The sequence below is a fragment of the Camelus dromedarius genome, chromosome 23 (assembly GCF_036321535.1).
Source record: "Camelus dromedarius isolate mCamDro1 chromosome 23, mCamDro1.pat, whole genome shotgun sequence".
Taxonomy (NCBI): domain Eukaryota; kingdom Metazoa; phylum Chordata; class Mammalia; order Artiodactyla; family Camelidae; genus Camelus; species Camelus dromedarius.
This window is the reverse complement of record NC_087458.1, coordinates 21,626,618-21,647,251: the sequence shown is the minus strand read 5'-3', so window position 1 is coordinate 21,647,251 and position 20,634 is coordinate 21,626,618. Positions and strand designations below refer to the sequence as shown.

The 20,634-nt window shown below is 34.5% G+C and overlaps 1 protein-coding gene and 1 non-coding gene across 4 annotated transcripts in view; both read left to right on the top strand.

Moving 5' to 3' along the window:
* The window catches only part of COP1 (COP1 E3 ubiquitin ligase), a 165,277-nt gene that overhangs the window by 141,508 nt on the left and 3,135 nt on the right, over positions 1–20,634 (top strand). The window lies entirely within an intron of this gene.
* On the top strand, positions 16,011–16,150 carry LOC116148262 (small Cajal body-specific RNA 3). The gene has a single exon (XR_004131780.1). It is a non-coding gene; the product is annotated as a small Cajal body-specific RNA 3 (non-coding RNA).

Sequence of the window (20,634 nt, the reverse complement as noted above, 5' to 3'; positions counted from 1 at the left end):
GAGTTATTAAAAATACTAAGTGGAGATGTCAAGTTTGGCATTCACGGGGAAGTTCTGAACTGGTTAAGTTTGCAGTGTTTCTCGCCATCTAACTAGACATGTCATGTTGGAGCTCACAGCAGATTGTTGGACCAGACATAAATTTCTTATCTGTTGACGTATTATATTTAAGCAAAAAGCTGGATAAGATCTCTCCAAGAGCGTTAGACTCCAATTAGAGATGAGAAATACTATGAGTACCTTACCTTACTTGAGGGTACTTGCGTGTTCAATAATTGAGACAAGAAAAATCAACAAGAAGATTGAGGGAGCGGTTATCGATAGTAGGAAAATTGGTACCTGGGAAGCCAAGTGAAGGAGGTTTTTCAAGGAGAAGGAATTGATTAGCATTGTAAGTGCTACTAATATAAGTAAGATGAGCCCCCCACCCCCCCCAAAAAAAGAAAGGAGTGGTAAGATAAAAGTTTGGTGGTTTTAAGAAAGAAAAGAGAGGCAGAAATGGGAGATGGTGAAGTACAGAGAGCTGTTTTGGGGAGTAATAAGATAATACCATGTTTAATCTCACTTAGATTGCTTTTTTAAGATATATTCAACAGCTGTCTCTAGAAAGACCAAACATTTCATTGTCTCTCTGTTTTATTTCTGTTTTACTAATTTTGATCACAATAAAGAGATCAATTTAAGGACACTTATGAAATAGGTTAACTTTGAAAGGTTTTTTTAGTGTTTAGATATATATTAGTGGTACATCAATCTATTGTATGAATGAACAGAAAACATGACACTGTTCAATTAATGCTGATATAAAGATTGCATATGTGTGTATGTTATCATTTATAGTAGTGATTTAGTCATGGGGGAATGAGAAATTAAGAGTGAATGGTAGAAGAAGGGGCACAAATACAAATAAATATATTCTCTTAAGACAGTATCTTGATTTTATAAAAATTTAGAATATCTTGCTGCAGATTAAATTTTGGTCTAGCCTTATTTTTTCTTATCTAAATACATATGTTTTTCTTTTTGGCTACTTCTGGCTAAAAATGAACCAGTAATTTCAAGCTCTGTTTGGAGTGATCAGCCAAGATTATGTATAATTTCTGCTCTTTATTTCTGCCATTCTGCGCATTAACCGGAAAGCATGCTGTACCCTGCCCCTTTAAAAATGTTGGTCAGTTTCATTGTAACATTTATTGCATCTCTCTTTTACTTTATTTCCGCAGTGCTGTGGAGGTTAACAGCATGCTTCTCTGCCACTGTCACACTTGCCATGTCGTCTGTCTACTTTTCCTTTGAGACTTACAGTATTTGCTTTTAATTACTTCTGTTTAAAGACAGAATATGTCTAAGGTTGTTTCTTTTAATCTGAGGGGCAGTACTTTGTCCTTTCTCCTTTTCTTTCTTCCTAATACTTGCCCTGTATCTGAAAGCACTTTTATTCAGTCACTTCAGGGTTTGCTGACACATTCTTCTGTCCTTTGTTCTTTAACTTTGTCTCAAAGGTAATGGCTCCAGCATTTCTCCCATTAAAGTGCCACAACCACTTGTACTACATTTAATTTTCAAAGGAGTTTTAAGATAAGTTTTGCTTGAACTCTAGTGAAAATACTTTTTTTAGAAGAATTTTTTATTTTACAACTTAAGTCCTCTCTAGAATACTTTGAAATGGTAATGGTTATTCTACACTAATAAAGAATAGAAAATTCTTCATTTTGTAGTTTTTTTTCACTTTATTATTTTAATTCATTTGAAGATACTTTAATTAAAGAAACTTTAGTAGCTTAGAGTTATTGACATAGGATGGTCTGTTGTTGCCAAATTCTTAGGATTTTTACCCCTAAGAATAAATCTAATTTGTATTGCCCATTTCAGTATTAACTTCATCATTTTTTAAAAATACAAATTTGTGAGAAATAACTACCTGGAATACCACATACCACCTTACTTTTATTTAGGCTTTGGAATCTCCCCATTTTAATTTGATCTCTTTAACTTTTATCTCCCCATTGGTTATTTTTTAAATATAAATGAAGTGAACTTTATCATATGTTTAGCTTACTGTAATAAAAGAAATTTATTATCTATTTATTTGAAGAAACAATTGTAAATTATAAAACTGTACTTGAATGTATTATATCCACATAGTATTGAACATCCAGATATATTCCGTTTGAATAATTATACAATCTTTGAAATAATGTGGTTTCCTTTATTTCTGTATACAGCAGTCAACTCTGTATTTTTGATGGATGGATGGTAGGCTAGCAGATTACAATTTCAATTCTTTTTCTGACTCTGTTTCCTTGAAAAGTACCACATAATTTATTTAACCTCTTGTGTTCAGATGTAGTGACCTTTGCTGTCTGACTTACTGGACAGAGCCATCATCTGGATTATTAAATCTGTAATCAACAGTTCATGTTCTGGTTTCAACTTCTCTTTCTAAAATACTCTATTTACTCACAATTTCTAGCCAGTATTAATATAGACTAATATAAGATTTATTTTTCCTTCCTTCCCTTCTAACAGGCAGTAGTGATATGGTTTGTGTAATTCATTAACTAAGTAATTATCATTCAACTAATGTAGAGTTAATTCAAAGAAAGTTTTTTACAGCTTTGTGTTAAGAGAGTGTGGAGTCAGAGTGAATCTCCTCGGCAAGTGCGTGGATAGAGAATAATGTGGTCATCTTGGAACATTATCTCTTAGGTTGTTTATTTTCAAATAGCTTATTACTGAGATGATTAGAAATGAATCTATATATATTTTAAAGAATTTAGAAAAACAAAAGAGAAGAAAATGTCTTATCACTTTTCTCAGAAATAATCAATACGGACACTTTAATGTAATTAATTGTGTGATTTTTCCATTCACAGGAATTTTTTTCCCAATAAAATTGAATATTTTATATATTATCATGTATTCTTTACCTTTTGCCTTTGTTATGAACATTTTTCAGGTGTAAATACATTTTAAAAAGAGTGTTTTCAATGACTACATACATTCCAGTCTAAAGATTTACCACAACTGGTATTCACTGTTTTATTGAGGATACTCATGTTTACCTTTTACTACTATGAATAATGCTTCTTGAATCTTTAAATTTCTAATTAGGAATTTAAGAGAACTATAGAGATTTATTCATTTAAAGAACAGTAATAGCTTTAGGGCTTTTGATTAAAATTGATAGATTGCCTTCTCAATCTATTTCCATTTGGTCTTGCACCAAAAAAGTTCAGGGATTTCAGTCTGACCTTGCCTATAAAACATGGAATATAATGCCACTGTCTTTGCCAGTTTGAAAATATCTTGTTAGTAAAATAATCTTTTTTATTAAATTTTTGCATAAACAATTTTCTAGAGTGTTAACTTTTGATTTTTTACAAATTATGCTTACATACTGAGAACTGTTTTTTTAAAGAAATTATTGCTTGAAAAGAAAATACCATGCAACTGAGATATAGTTTTATAATTATAATCCTTTTATAATTTGGTATTAGTAATTCATATCCATTTCACTATCTCCTACACCCCACATCCACCTTGAAAGTAATGCTGCAAAGCGAAGGTAAATTTGGTACAATACTCTTATTCTTTATTTCTGTCGTATCTTTATCATCACTGCTTTATTCAGAGACTGGAAGTTTGGTAAAGGAGATTATATATGTTCTATATGTATGGATCAATTCTTGCATAACTTATCTGAAACTGTTGGAATAGAATATAAATTGATTCAAGTATGAAAACTACTTTCTGTTGCGTGATCATGTCTGTGTAAAGGGACACCATTTTTTTGTTGGAAGCTGATCCTGAGTCCATGGTGATTCCCCCTGAGGCTGTAGGTACCCTTATCATTGTTTTATCAGCTCTGAACCACATTGTACATAATTATCTGGTCTTGAGTTATGAATTCTAAACATATATCTGCTGGGAAAAAGCAGTGCTTGTAAAGGACACTTAAAGACTCTCATAGCTCTTCAAAAATGACAGAAAATCTATATATACTCTATCCTCAAAAAAAGCTTTGGTTATTAAGGGTGGATATTTTCTCTTGTGTCTTGAAACACAAGAAACTGTATTAAAAGTTTCTCTTAACCCTATGGTGAAGGATGTCAAGATAATGATTTTTCTAAGTTCCCTCCCTTGAAACGAAGTCCAGGAAAACTTGGCCTGGGAATTTGTTAACAAAGTTATCACCCATATTATGCAAAGTTATAACTTTGTATAAATGTATGCATATGTAGGGCATCTTTTTTAGTCATATAATGAAATAGATTCTTTCTATTCTTACTTCTAATGAATGAAACTTTATATATTGAAACATTAATTCTGAAGTGTTTTTAACTAAAACTTTGTTTTCTTATGGAGGGCTTCTTTTCTTTACCTAAATCTCTTACGGTTCCTATCCATTAAAAAAATATTTCCTGAATGAGTTAATAATACTGCCTTGTACTGTTATTTATGTTTATGTCTCCTATCCCTGCTAGCCTGCAAACTCCTCAGTATACTGAGTAAGAGCAGATGATGGAGCCAGATTACTGAGGTTCAAATCATATTTTCCACTTACTAAGCTCTATGGCTTTGCTCAAGTTCCTTAACTGTGCTGGACTTGAGTTTCTTCATCTATTAAGTGCTAGTCATAGTAGTAACCTACCTTTAGAGTTGTTATAATGTTAAAGTAAGCTAATGTACATAAAGGGTTTAGAATAGTTTTTAACATACTTCTTTTTTAAAAATTTTTTTATTGTTTTTTTTTTCTTGAGGGGCTAATTAGATTTATTCATTTATTTATTTTTAGAGGAGATACTGGGGATTGAACCCAGGACCTCGAACATGCTAAGCATGCATTCTACCACTTGAGCTATACCCTCCCCCCAGGGTTTGACTGTTTGACATAGAGTAAGAGTTATGTAAATGTTTGCTATTAGTAGCATTCATTTTAAAATTACTGCTAGCACTAAGCAGATGGTTTGCACATAATGTGTAATTAATATATAAGTTTTATAATGAATGGTACAATTCTTCAGACTTGTCCTTTATCTTTTTTGTTCCATTATTAAATACTGGATTTTGAAACTGAAGAAATGCTGGAGTAGAGGTGAGAGATACTTCTAGTATCTAACAGACTCACTTGAAACTCAGTGGTCATATCAATTTAAGAAAAGTAGCTTTCCTGACATGAATATTCATGGGTACCTATATAATCATGTCATAATTACCATTTTGTCCTTGGGATATAACCTCCAGGCTTTTGCACATTTTCAAAAGCAATGAAATTATTAAAGTGCATGCAGCTATAGGGGAATTGGTATTTGTTACTGTTCCTTCCCTTTCTCTATTGCATTTGTACTATTTCACAATTCTGCCTTCTCTCAAAAGACTTAACATTTTTTTCCAATTTTTGTATGCTTTTATCTAAGAGATAGGCATCCCCCTCTGACTTAACAAACACTGTATAAAGCATCAGATTGCACTAAACTAGAGAAGCTAAGTCACTCAGTGAAAAGTCAGCTTCCATTAAAATACAGAAGGCATCTGTGATAAAATTTATTTATACCAGTGAGCATCAGAGTCACCTTGGGATCTTTCCAAAAAAAATATATAACAGAACAGTTGTCTTCTTAGACCCCTGCATCCATATTTTGGGGGAGGAAGGGAGGAGAGTAGAAATTTGTATTTTGAGTTCCCCATTTGTAAGATGAAGAGTTACCCAGGTCTCCTTGGGAAATTATGTAAACAATCAAGTTTGGGAACAGATGATTGATGTTACCACTGGAGATTTGTCACACACGATAACCAAGAGGCATTAATTGTTCTCAAGCATCTGTTAAAGAGGGAATAATTGTAATTATGAATACCTGATGTCTCTTAAATTTTGCTACTCCCTTACCCTTCTCAGGAAGAAACTTTCACACACAAATAAGATGTGGTCTCATTTCTTTTCTTTAATTAAAAAAAAGCTATCTTTAATATATATGGACTTCCCACACTCATAAACTATTACTCATCCTAAATTCCTGAGTGAACACTGAGAAGACAACATAGGAACTTCTTTTTCTTTCTTCTCTCCTTTCTGTATTTCTGTTTCTCTTTCCTTTGCTTTCTTCTCCCCTCTAGCCAGATGGTTTATAACACTTTAGAAAATTTTCCTGACTGGAAGAGGGCCAATATGAATGAACTCTAGTCTGTCTTGCATGTGGAAGGAAAGAAGATTCTAAGTGTGGACCCTGCCTTCCAGGAAGACTGTGGCTCCCATCTCCTCGTAACCGCCCCACGCTTCCCTTAGTGTGCAGACTAGACTGGGGTGGGGATGTAGAAAAGAGAGGAGACAAGAAGGTTGTGGAAAACTGAAGCAAACCTTTAATTTATTTCTTTAAGTTGTGTTAAGTATAAATATTCCTTAACTTCAGTGTCCACTACTGTATGGACAGCTTCTGTGAAAACACTTGTTGCTTTAGATGTTTTATGGTGACTGTAATGAAATCAACAAAATGATTTTGTGGGTCTGCTAGTCAACATTTAAAATATTTCATTATTGTCATTTTTATATGTACTGTAATGGAATTTGACCTATATTAGAATGGTTCTTACAATTTTTTCTCATTAAGTACTTCTAAAAAAATAGTGTTTGTCCTTCTGAAGTATGCCAACTTTGAAGAAGAGAATTGACAGAAATCTTTAAGCTACTTGGTTTTGCTTTTTTGTCTTGCTTTTTTAAAGGGAGAAAAGAAATGTATGAATTTGAGAGTGCATTCTGAATTATGTCGTTAACCTATGAATAATTTTCATTATTACGCAACCAGGCTTAAAAGAGTCCAAAATATTTTGAGATGGGAAGGAAGTTAACTTTGGTTTCTGAATGTTTATCTTTTGATAGTTCCTACAAATTTCTATAGCAGTAGTAGAAGGAAAGAACGAATATTGGATGTCATTTCCTTGACTGAAACATTTTTAATGAATACTGCTTGAATTGGTTTCATATGCTAAAGTATACATATGGAAAAATATGATAATTCTTTTCTAATTGAATAAGAATATATTTAAGTTACTTAAAGCAGGATTAACCAAGGACAGCAACTGTAAGAGGAAAGTGTTTCCTCCTAATTCAAACTTGCATCCTGTCTGGGGAAGGGAAATATATTTTTGTATTTTACTTCCACAGTTTCACATTAATCTCTGTTGTTTTTATGACACTCTGTTATATTGATGTGATCCTTATAGGGGTTTGTGCCTTTCATATCTTACTCCATTATACCTTCAGTCCCATTTTATGCAGCATTTTTCCAAATAAAGCTGTCAGAAGTTGGCATTGGCTATTCCCAAAATGGTAGAAAAGTTATTACTGCTGAACATAGGAATAATTTGATTATGTAGAAAAGTCAATCTGTTATAATTGCTGTCTAATTTTTGCCTGTTTATATTAGTCTTTTTTTTTTTTTTGCTGTAGATAAGAAGATGAACTTGAATGAAAACAAAGATTTTTTTATCTGAACTGTGATAGCCAACCAAAAAATGAAGATGAGGCAGAAAATAAATCTGGATCATTTAGTTTTAATAACAATGTATCCACACATTGTCGAGAATTAAATAGGCAGTTAGTCATGCTTGTATTTGTCTTCAAGATCTTTGACTCTAATGATAGTAGGAAGTGTTAGGGATAGACTGTGTAGAACATAAATTTGGCTTTAAGATTTAGTTCCATTTTGTTAATTTACTGTTTTAAATCCCAAGTATTGACCTGTGGCTTTGTGATTAACCATGCATATCTTTGTGAGTTACTTTCCAGAGATTGGAAGAGAAAAATAGTAGTAATTGTCTTTGCTTTTAGTGTTTTTTAATGCTAACAACATTTGAAACATTAGCTTATTTTAAGAGACCCAAGAGTCTTTTTTTTTTAATTGCTATGAATTACTATATCTCTCAAAAAAAAAGTCCTTATGGATTGTAAGGTAGTGTTATCACCTGGTAAATAAAAAACGAAGTACTTCATTTCATGCCACACTATTGGAATACCTTTGCCTAGTTTGAAATATGTAACTGAAAATCTGTCATCCTTCTTTTTAGCAGCCAAGAGTCATTTAAGTTTCACTAGTCATACTCATGTGCTCTTTCTTACCATTTTTTTTTTTTTACTGACCAATCAAATTTGTAATTCACATGATAATCCTTGATATTTGTACTAAGGGAAGAGAGTAGTGGTTCAGATTAATCCAGAATGTCAACTAATAAGAATGGATAATTGATCTAGAGACTTATGTGGGTATTTATATTTAAAAACATTTTATCTTACATTTTAAAAAGAATAAAATATAGGAGGGTTTATGTCTCTTCCAATTAGTAAGTTGGCCTTGGAACTTCAGAATTCAACAGGAATCCCTGTTTATAAGGAATATTTTTATTTCCTCAAAGCTTTCTGTTTTGTAAAAGGTTGAGACCTTTCAGTTAGCCTTTTACATTTGGCTGGATTTTAAAGATCTGACAACTGTGTTTCCCTTTACTAATGGAGAGGATGAATTATTGATAGCAAAACAAATTCTAGGATCTTTTACAGGGATTTCACTGGTCTTATTGGTGGGGAGAGCCTGGTTACTGTATAGATTTTACATTTTCCATCAGAGTGATCATCAATTTTTAAAAAACTGTTCAGTCATTCTATAATGAAGAAGAATGAAGAAAAGCATTTAATTTTGGCCAGTTTCTGTTGTTCTACACATTTAGTACATGTTTTTACTTATTTCTCTTTTTCCTTTTCACTCTGTTCTTTCCAAATCATTATTTTAGGAATATGGAGAAAAAAAAAATCACTGATCAAGAGTAATAACTTGGAAAAAAAAAAAGAGTAATAACTTGGGTTTTATTTGTTTTTTGGCTTTTGATTTTTTTGTTAGTCTGTGTAAATGTCTAATTTTAAACTCACTCATTTAATATAACTAATGAGGGGGAAAGGTTTTGTTGGTAGTCTTAGTAAATTGTTTGAAGGTGTGTTTTTTCCCTACTGGATGAGATTTATCAAAAACATGAATTACTTTTAAGCTTTTCATGTCTGTTTTTTAGATGTAAGGCTTTTCATCAACCTGAGTTACTGAGGGTGAAACTATTGGCTCTGAATAGGTGTGAGTCCTTACGAAGAGATCCTTCCACACGGTTTTGCTGTGTTTCTTACTAATTGATAATTGATAAGCTTGAGGTTTTGGTTCTTTGCATGAACATGTGCATTTGAATTTTCAGTTCTATCTTTTTTAAGAGAACTATGACCTTTTTTTAATCCCTTCATCGTCCATGCTTCACAGTGTTGTGTATTTTTCCAGTAATAAAAACTTTTACAAATTAGAGAATGGGGAAAATTGACCTGGGTTGTTTTAGGAAATGGGTGCTATTCCCTTCCTCCAGCCAGCACCACATGAGAAGCTTTCTCAAGATTCTCTCCTGTCTCCTCTGGTGGGAGTTCATGGAGGAAAAGTGTGCAGGAAGATTCTACCCCCTCAACCTGCAGTGTTTACAGCAGCCGGGGCCTCACCCTCCCATGCTAGCCACCCTGTAGCATCCTGTTAAACATTAATCTCCCCACTGGCTTATCCAGCTGTTTTGTTGCGAAGTAAACAAATACTCTGGTTTTGTCTCTCCCTGCAGGTGCCAGTTTCTCCCAATTTTATCTTGTTTTGCTTGTGACTCAGTTCTCTAGTAGTTTCAAGAAATGTCATTAATTTGAAGTTGTCTAGCTCTTTTCTTGTTGTAAAGCACAGCAGCATTGCTCTTTCCCGCTTTCTCCATCTCTAAGCTCAGCTTTCTAGTTTGTAAGATTCGTATTACATCTACAGGTACAAACAAATGTAAGAGGTTTTTAATAATCACTTAATTATCTTAGACTTCTTGCTGTGTAAATTTGTGTATTGTCAGCATATTTCAAAACTAGGTTGAGAGTAAACAGCCATTCTATTTCTTATAACATTTTAGAGATGATTACTTTTTTCAAAATATGATTTATAATATATATCCATCTGGAACAGCCACCCCCTCCCATACCGCATGCAGTCATTCAGTCTCAGTTACAAAAGGTAATTCGGTGTCTGACTTGATAGTAGCAATGGAATCATCTCTTTGAAATTAGTTTTCTAATGAAAGTCTCCATACAAATTTAGCCAGGGGCAAGAATTTTAAGTGTGAAGGAAATATTTAGGCTGTTCGGAAATTACGATGTGACCTGACCTTTACTATTAAGAACTTTTTAATTATTTAGTCTCAAATACTGAGTGTTTCTATAAAAATTTGCCAGACTTCTTATATGCAACTGACAGGTGCGAAGACACATTTATCCCAATTTCGCATTCTACTTAGGAATTGCTGTAGAAATTCCAATAATATAGATGATTGCTGTGATTTACTATATCATAGAAAATGTTGGCTTTTTTAAAGTTTTATTAGGCACAGTCCTATTCTTTGGCAGTTTATAAATTTAAAATCAAATTTATTTAAGTACAGAGTTTTGAACATTAAAAACTGGAGTCTTAGAAATGTAAAATCAAGTTTGATATTAATGTAAGCACAAATTCTATGTCATTTCTTTTTTATAGATCTTGAATCCATCACCCATTTCTACCCATAGTTACCACTAGTTCAGGCTTTGAATGTATTTCCCTATGTTACACAGTAGGAACTTGTTGTATATCTGTTTTATATATAGCACTTTGTATCTGCAAATCCCAGGCTCCCGGTTTATCCTTCCACACCCTCTTTCCCCTCTGGTAACTGTAAGTTTGTTTTCTATGTCTGTGAGTCTGTTTCTGTTTTGTAAGTAACTTCACTACATTCAATACCTTGTAATAGACTATAATGAAAAAGAATATGAGAAGGAATATATATATGTATGTACAACTGAATCACTATGCTGTACACCAGAAACTAACACGACATTGTAAATATTTCAATTAAAAAAAAAAGCCTAGAATTAGAAGAAACAAAGATCCTGTTCCTTAAAAATTCAGCCTTGAACTTACTTGTGGAAATTTGTAGGGATCCAATAGTGTTTCCATCTGGGAAGGGAGGAAAAAGTGATTTCAAAGTGTTTCTAACACTGGCTGCCATAGACCTGTTTTTCGTTTCAGTTTCACAGGAATAATTAGGTACTATTTCAAATCCAATTTGTAGGTTGTCTTTTCATTTTGTTTATGGTTTCCTTTGCTGTATAAAAGCTTATAAGGACCCATTTGTTCATTGTTTATTTCTGTTGTCTTAGTAGACTGACTTAGGAAAACATTGCTACAAGTTATATCAGAGAATGTTTTGCCTATGTTCTCTCCTGGATTTATGGTGTCGTTTCTTATGTTTAAGTCTCTAAATCATGTTGAGTTTATTTTTGTACATGATGTAAGGGAGTGTGGTGGCCTCATTGATTTACATGCGACTGTCCAGCTTTCCCAACATTACTTCTGAAGAGACTGTCTTTTCTCCATTGCATATTCTTGCCTCCTGTGTCAAAGATTAATTGACCATAGGTGTGTAGTTTTATTTCTGGGCTCTCTATTCTGTTCCATTGATCCATACATCTGTTTTTGTGCCAGTACCACACTGTTCTGATTACTGTAGCTTTGTAGTATTGTCTGAAGTCTGGGAGGGTTATTCCTCCAGCTTCATTCCTTTTTTTTTTTTTTTTTTTTCCAGTATTGCTTTGACAATTCTTAGTCTTTTGTGATTCCATTTAAATTTTAGGATTATTTGTTCTATTTCTGTGAAAAATGTCCTGCATACTTTGATAGAGATCACATTAGATTTGTAGATTGCTTTGGGTAGTATGGCTATTTTAACAATATTAATTCTTCCAATCCAAGAGCGTAGGATATCTTTCCATTTCTGTTAATTGTCTTTAATTTCCTTTATCAGTGTTTTATAGTTCTCAGCATATAGGTCTTTCACCTCCTTGATCAGGTTTATTCCCAAGTATTTTATTTTTTTGATGTGGTTTTAAAAGGGATTGTTTTTTACTTTCCTTTTCTGATATTTCATTGTTAGTGCAAAGAAATGAAACTGATTTCTGTATGTTAATCTTATAGTCTGCTACCTTGCTGAATTTGTTATCAGCTCTCGCAGTTTTTGTGTGGAGTCTTTAGGGTTTTCTATATACAGTATCATGTTATCCACATAAGGTGACAATTTTACCCCTTCCCTTCGAATTTGGATCCCTTTTATTTCTTTTTCTTGTCTGATTGCTATGGCTGGGACTTCCAACACTATGTTGAATAGAAGTGGTGAGAATGAACATCCTTGTCTTGTTCCAGATTTTAGCAGGAATGCTTTCAACTTTTCACTGTTTGAGTTTTATGTTGGCTGTGTGTTTGTCATAAATAGCTTTTATTATGTTGAGATATGTTCTCTCTGTACTCATTTTGGTAAGAGTTTTTATTGTGAATGGATGTTGAATTTTATCAAATGCTTTTTCTGCATGTGTTGAGATGATCATGTGGTTTTTGTCCTTTATTTTGTTGATGTGGTGTATCACATTGATTTGTGTGTTGAACCATCCTTGTGACCCGGGGGTAAATCCGACTTGATTGTAGTATATGATATTTTTTATATGTTGTTGGATTTAGTTTGCTAATATTTTGTTGAGAATTTTTGCATCTATATTCATCAAAGACCTTGGCCTGTAATTTTCTTTTTTGGTAGTGTCTTTGTCTTGTTTTGGTACCAGGGTAATGGTGGCTTCACAGAATGAGTTTGGGAGTGTTCCCTCCTCTTCAGTCTTTTGCAAGAGTTTGAGAAGGATCAGTGTATGTTTGGTAGGATTCCCCAGTGAAGCCATCTGGTCCTGGACTTTTGTTTGCAGAAAGTTTTTTAAATTACAGATTTTACTTCACTTCTAATAATCAGTCTGTTCAAATTCTCTATTTCTTCTTGATTCAGTTTTGGTCAACTGTGTATTTCTAGAAACTTGTCCATTTCTTCTACATTGTCCAAATTGTTGGCATATAATTATTCATGGTATTCTCTTATGATTTTTTGTATTTCTGCAATACCAGTTGTAATTTCTCCTTTTTCATTTCTTACTTTGTTTATATGGGTCATTGCTGTCTTCTTGGTGAGCCTAGCCAGAGTTGTTTACTCTTTCAAAAAACCAGCTCTTGGTTTTATTGGTTTCCTTCTATTGTGTTTTTAATCTCTATTTTATTTGTTTCCTCCCTGATCTTTATTGTCTCTTTTCTTCTGCTGACTTTACGTCTTGTTTGTTCTTCTTTTTCTCATTATTTTAGGTTGTCAGTTCGGTTGTTTACAGAACCTTCATTTTTAACACACTACCCAGGGAATTCCTCAATAATAAAGTGCTATAATATATCAGCTTTTGAACTTTTTTTCTTTTTAAAATTTGCTTTGTAAGTATTTGTTGAATTAAATTTTATCTAATTTTTTTCTAATTATTCATCAAAAAACAGTAACACGTTCAAATATCTCCTGCATTTGTCTCTTTCTTTTCATTCATTCATGCATTTCATCTCCTCATTCCTATTTCTTCCTTTACCTCCCACCCCCATAGATTACTTCTAACCCCTTTATGTCCCCTTCAACTTATGTTTGTACACTGCTACCAGATGTCCTTCAAGTAGAGTCAAACATTACTTATCTTTAATTGACCCTAGGTCATTTAGAAAATTTTCTTTCAAAGTCAGTATCTGCATGTGACTACAACTTATATATTTGGCCATCATTAAAAATTAGGGGAAAATTTGATAAATATGTTACCTGAATTTGTGAATTGTTTTATATTTTTCATTTCAGATACCTTTTCTAATTTAAAAATGATTTTTTGCCTTCACTATTAATATGATCCTTGAGAAAATCGACTTCCAATTATAGAAAAAAAAATACAATAGAAGTGATTCAAAGGTAGCTCAGATTTCAAATTTAGTAGCGATTAAGTAGGAAGCCAGTGTTTAAAATAAATACAAAGTAATCATAGACATGATCTTCAATTGTTGCTCCTCTCTCTGCTCCTTTAATGTTTCCTGTTTCCTCGTGTGTTTGATCTTAGGCATTATATCTAAACTATTACCTGTGTTCAAGGTTTTCTAGAATCTAGAATAATGCTACTTGTCCAAACTTATTTTAAGTTTTTTAGCACAAAACATCTATTAAGAATGTTTCTTCATTGTCCCATATTATTCCTGTTTTTGCTTCTGGACTTGTGCTCATGTTTGTTGTTCCTTATATATCTGTATTGCCTTGTCCTCGCTCTCCCGTTTATCTAATCTCTCTATCCTCTCATTCTGTCCCAGTCCAATCCCTACTTCTCTGTCCCCTCTCTTAACCATTTCATCTCCTTGGCTTCTGGTTTCTCACAGGTACTAATGCAACTATAGAATGCACTATGCCAGCCGCCGTTCAAGTATGTTTTTCTCTAATTGGTGTACTTCATTCATGTTGCCTTAGTTATATTTCTTGCTTCCCCTTTGAGAGCAAAATAACAACACCGACAACTGCTGTAATAAGAGCTACTTCATTTTTTAGGAGAGAGTTATAGTTAAGTTAAATTTTAAGTCTTCGCCTAGAGCCTGCATTGTGTAGTTTTTCTCTTTGTTGTGTGTGTGAGTCTCTTTTTATTTTTAATTTTAAATTCTGTAGTGCTTTATAATTTTCAGAGGTTTCACACAGATGATTTCATATAATCTCAATAACCCTTTTTTTAAATCCCCTACCCCTCCATTGCCTCTCTGCCCTCCCCACTGGTAACCACTAGTTTGTTTTCTGTATCTGTGAGTTTATTTCTTTCTTGTTTTATTCCTTAGTTTGTTGTATTTTTTAGATTGCACGTATAAGTAATATCATACAGTATTTGTCTTTCTCTGTCTGACTTATTTCACTTAGGAGAATGCCCCTCAGCTACATCCATGTTGCTGCAAATGGCAACATTTCTTTCTTTCTTTCTTTCTTTTATTTTTTTTATGGCGGAGTGGTATTCCATTATATATATATATATATATATATATATACACACACATATATACATACACCACATCTTCTTTATCCATTCATGTGTTGATGGACACTTAGATTTCTTCTATACCTTGACAATGTTTCCATTATAATGGCTTTTAATCAATTTATAAGATCATAAATATGATGACAAAAATAATACCATAGTATAGTCATACTTGAGAATACTGCCCTTTAGTTGTGAAGAAATGGAGGTTTTAGTATTTTAATAAGACTACCACTTGTTTGGTGCCTATAATATGCAAGTTCCTTTTAGTTACGTACTTTAGTGTGTTTTCTTACAGTCTTCATAAAAATTCTGTGACATTCTTAAGATTATCTGTTTTATAGTTGAAGACATTGAGTTTCTAAGAGTGTTGAACAACACTATGGCAGAACCAAAATGTAGGTTTGGTTCTCGATGTCTTAAATTAATTGCTATTTCCACTGTGTTCCATGGCATTCCTAAACAGTACAGAACTTTTGGACCAGCTTTGCCAGAGTATTCTGGGGGAATTTTGCAAATAGTGCCCTTAGAAATGCACAGCTCCATGTGCAGAGTCTCTCCTTAGTGATAATCAGTGTTGTGGAGTCATTTTTCCCTGTCAGACACACCATTGCGAACACATTGTTCCCTGGCTTTATTCAGAAGAGCATCCAAGGTCTAGAGAGAAGTTACCTGGTGTGGCAAGGAAAATTAAGTTGATTTAGGGCTGCTTGGTGAGAAGGGAGACTTTGGAAAGCATTTGGAATGAAGGAAGGGTGGTGAAAATGATGTAGTATTTTTGTGTATCTCAATCCTCTTTCCCTTGTACATGTTCTTTACAATCTTTTCTCCCTGGGTAAAGATTGCTTTGACTTTGTATGCTTAGTGTGCCTTCTTAATCATTCTTTTTCTATTATCTGAATCCTGGGCTTTTTTTTTTTTTTTCCTGTACCTTATTTGAATGCATTAACGTGTATTTAAATGAGGATTTGATGCAGTCAGGAAGTTAGTATAGAAAAGACTGGATAACAGAAGCCTTCTTAACAATGAAGCACAGCAAAAAAATGGAACCTGCAAGACCCAACCATGTAGACAAATGAAAAATGCCTTTTGTCTGCAAATTGCAGTGATCCTACATGAACACGGAGGTCTCTGTCTGGCTTAGGACAGCTGGCTAAGTCTGATCGTTCCCCTCCGAACAGCCTTTACAACCAGCGCCCCTGCTTCCTTGCCGTTTTGCTCTCTATCTCTGCTGATCAAGTGTAGTAGATTATTATATTAATAGACTGCCAGGTGAGGTTACTTCTTCATTCTTCACAACTGGTTTTTGAGGTACATTGCAGTTTTTGAAAATAAGATATTATTGTTTGTTTGATTAAGGAAACTTCAACCAGGAATTGGAGTGAATGCAGAAACATTATTTTTCTGAGGGACCATATTGGCTTAATTAATCCAGGGTTATCAGTAAAAGTCAGTCAATATTTTAAATATGAAGAAGCTATTTAGAGGTGTCTTCCATGAACTCTTTTTTTCTCATTAAGAATTGATTTGTCATTAAGAAAGTGACTTTTCCAGAGTACATTTTACGTAATATGAAAAGTCTAACCAAATTTCAGGAATGACTGTCTCCAGGAGGGAGCTTGCTACTAAGAGTTAATTTCTTAGTATTAAATTTGAAATCTTAGTTTTTCGTTGTATATGTTCTGCAATAAGTTGTGGGGAGGGGAGCGGGGAGCAGAAACTGGAAGGAGCTGCAGTGGCATTTCTAATGCACTGAGGTGTAATATACAGCACCAGGGCGTGCAAGCCAGTGCTGGGTTTATTTATAACTAATTGTGTGAGGATCCTTGTTTGTGGTTCTGAAATCCCCGTGTTTCTTACTCCTAGCAGTTACTGCATCAGACAGCTGTTGAATAAGTAGCCTTATTTTTCTAGACTCTTTATAGAATTCCTTATCTACTCTGGTCTTCAGTTCAATGAACCATTTTAAAGATTTTTTTTCCCCTTACTTATATTATTTTTGCTCTATTTCTTTACATGATAAATTCAAATCTAGATTCAAGACCTTTCACTAAGCTGACCTCTAACTAAAAATCCTGAGCACAAATATTATTCAGATCTAACTTAAAAGGGAAAATGATGCCTTATGCCTGAATTATCTCAACATATGCTTACAAATATATTTGAGAGGTATCCCCGCCACTCTTTATTCACTTTCTAGGATGTCTCAATCAAGGCTAAGAAATGTAGCTATAATGGCATTTTTATAGGCAAGCTAGCAAAGAGAAAACTGTCCAGTGAAAACTAGTTTTGTTTCAGGTAAGTTGGTGTATCTCTGGCGTTATAAGCAAGTTGAGTATGTTGGTGTTTGTGTCTTCTATTTTTACAATGAAGACTCGTTGCTAATTTTTCCATTGTCTTTTCTTAGTCTCTTTATCTTAGGAAGAAATTAGTAGGTGCATTATTATCTTAACCTTGAGGAAAGCTTTGCAGCAAAACTGCCAGTTTCCAAGAAAGAAGGAGAAAATAATGAGAATTACTGGCTGGCATTTTAAATTTTATTTAACAAGTAAAAACAACCCATTGAGCCAGAACTTAACTTACATTAGGGTTCTGACAGACTACGGCTACAGCTGAGAATTCCCAGTCATTCAAAATGCAAACAAGAATCACTTAAAACCTACAATAATAACTTTGTACTTATCACTTTCATACTTCTATGCTCAAGTAAAATACCTGGTTTTATTTTTCTGTTGCATGCAAAAATTCATTTATCTTAAACTGATATCTGGCTATCTGAAAGACAGTTTAACCCTAAATCTCTTTTTTATGAGTTCATGGTCTTTGGAGGGAGGGGCATACTAAAATGTGAAGCTATGACTTTTCATTCATCGTTTGCTAATGTGAATAGCTTTCAGTGTTTCTAAAAGTGCTTAGGACACTCCTCACCTGTATGTTAGTCCTAAAAGACAATTCCAACTGGAAAGTGACTTTCTGTGTTGGCTTATTTGTTAATGAGATATTTATCTGTCTCCGCAGGAAGAAGTGTTTAGAGTTAACTCTCTGGTGGCACCTAATATGGCCACTTCTTAATGCCAGTAATATTCCTCAGGTTACAAAAAGACATCATTTATTCATGTTGGATAGTTAGCAGATGTCTTCCTTCTTGGGTTTAGTGTAGTAATTGTACAGACATCAAAGTCCTCTTATGTCATAATCTAACTAGATCTAACTAGGCTTATATTGAACGTAATCTTTCACACTGTATGATAACATACCATGCTTTTCAAATGTTCTTCCACTAGGAACTACAACTTTAAATTAATGTAATTCATTATCTCTGTAACTCTCAGAAGTGGATTCACCCTTACCCTCAGGGGGAGTCCTCATCTCCACCAGGTTTCTCTTCCTTCCTCTGTATCGTAAGGTGACTAGGACCAAAATGGCAGAAAGAGAGAGAGAGCTCTGGGCTGTACGTTTTTCATTATCCTAACATGATGTGTTCCCATAGCAGACAGCAGTTCTTGATGATTGCAGCCTCTGATGACGGTGCTAGTTGCTTTCTTGGAGACAGGCGTCTCCTCAAACAGAAACTAAATTGATCGGTGCTGTTTGTAGCTTCATTTCTGAATGTGTTCACAGAATCATTTCTGGATTCTCTGGTAGCAGTTGTGATATCACACAACTTGTTTAAAGTTCTTGCTAGAAGGAAATCCATATTACACCACACAGTGCTTGCTTTTGCTGTTTTCTGAGGCAGACATAGAAATTCTGCCTCTTGATCAGCTCAGAGTGAGTTATTATTTATCCTAAGGACACCCAAAACTCACTCCGACCACTCTCTGGACTCAGTTTACTCAAAGAGTAGATAAATCACAAATCCCCCTTCTCCAGTGCCCCACCCCCCAGTGTTCCAGTCCCAGCAGTAGCCCATATTCCCCAAAGCGGATACTGAAACCAGTTCTAATAGTGAATGCTGCACTACCTGTGTTACTGTTTTCAAGAATAATTGTGCTGATTTAAGGGGAAAATCTCAGCTAGGAAAATAATCAGCGTAGGGGAGGGGAAAATTTCCTGATCCCTCTTTGGGTCCCTGGCTGGGTCTGAAAATTATGTTGACAGAGACAAATTAACAGGAGAAAAACATACAGGTTTAGTAAGTATGTTTTTCATGATGTGGGAGCCTTCATAAGGAAATGACAGCCCAAAGAAATGGAGCCGTGTATTTGGTGCTGTGTTTGATGAAGACCGGGCAGTCATGCAGCAGTGTGACGGGTTAAGGAGTGTGAGGTGCTCGTACTCAGGAGCAGCAAGCTGCGGGAAGCTTGGCAGGGCCTGCTGTTCTGATTGCTCTTGGCATCCCTGTGTCGTTGGAGAAGGATGCCCCTTTACTCTGGGTATTGGGAGAGCACCTCCCACGTGAGGGTTTAATGACCTGTTTCAGGAGAGAAGGGTGAGGGGTGTGGGAGGTCAGAGCGACCTTTCTGCTTCTGCTATTTTCTCAAATGTCTTCAGCTTAAAGTAGCCAGTGTCCCAAGGTGCCATATTTGGGGCTTGTGTGTGCCGGACCCCATCATGAGCAATCCCCCATGCCCATCTCCAGAAAAAACATGTCTTTATTCCTTGTTGACTCAACTGACCATTGACATCACCACTGACTGCATCCAAGGAATATTCTGATTCCAAAACTTTGGGGGATAGTGGAAGAAATTATTTACTTCTCCTTACACCAGTAGCAGCAAGATTTTTTTCAAAAAGTAACTTTACTAGGATTCAAAGAGAAGGTTGAAAGATAGAAATACAGAAGCTTGTAGAGCACAGATGCGTCCTATCAAGGACTCTAAAGTTTAACTCAGATTGACCGAAGTAACTTTCCCAGAATACAGATCAAGAGTTTTCTTTCTTCTCTTCAGCACTTTCTGAGGAAACCGGTGGGATTTTCAGGCAGACTTCCTCCTTCAGTGAGGTCTGAGCGCCTGATCTGTTTCTCGGAGCAGTTACTCAGCCTCGGTCTTCCCCTCAGCCGTGCGGCCTCTGCAGCAGTTTTGAGTCTGTTTACCTCCTCCTAGCTGCCTACTCCAAAAGCAGAAAGACTTGTGTGCACTCCCAAGCTCGGAGCCTTTGGACTCTCTGTCTCCAATGGCAGGCATGTCTCAGCTCTTCCTACTCAGTGAGGTTCTCCCTGGTAAACTGAGTCTTTTTTCACCCTTTCTACTTTCCAGAGAAACAGTTTTTTCTTAAAGGCTTAGAATATTAAAAAAAAAAAAAAAAAAGTTACCACATGCATTCTATTTCATGTAATTACCAAGGTTATTAAAAATGCATAGAGTGAGTGATAGAATAATTTAAAAGATAGCCTTCCTTCTGCTAGATGAAAACCTTCTGTTTTGCTTTCCTATTACCAAATAGCTATCCACAGAGATTGATGCCAGTTACTAGTGTCTTATGGGACAAAGTGAATGAAGGGGGAGTTTTTTGTGGAAAGGATTATGTACTTTGTTTTTCTCAAGTTATTCTTACTTGTGTTTTATTTCGGTCTTTCTTTCTCTTGGCTTTCCTCCTAGTGGCAGTCTGTTTCTCTTCTGTTTTTCTTTACATTTGGAAGTTTCCTTCTCTGCTTCCAACTTTATTTTTTATTAAAACTTAATCCTCAAAATATTGGATTTTGTGTTTATAATTTATAGGTA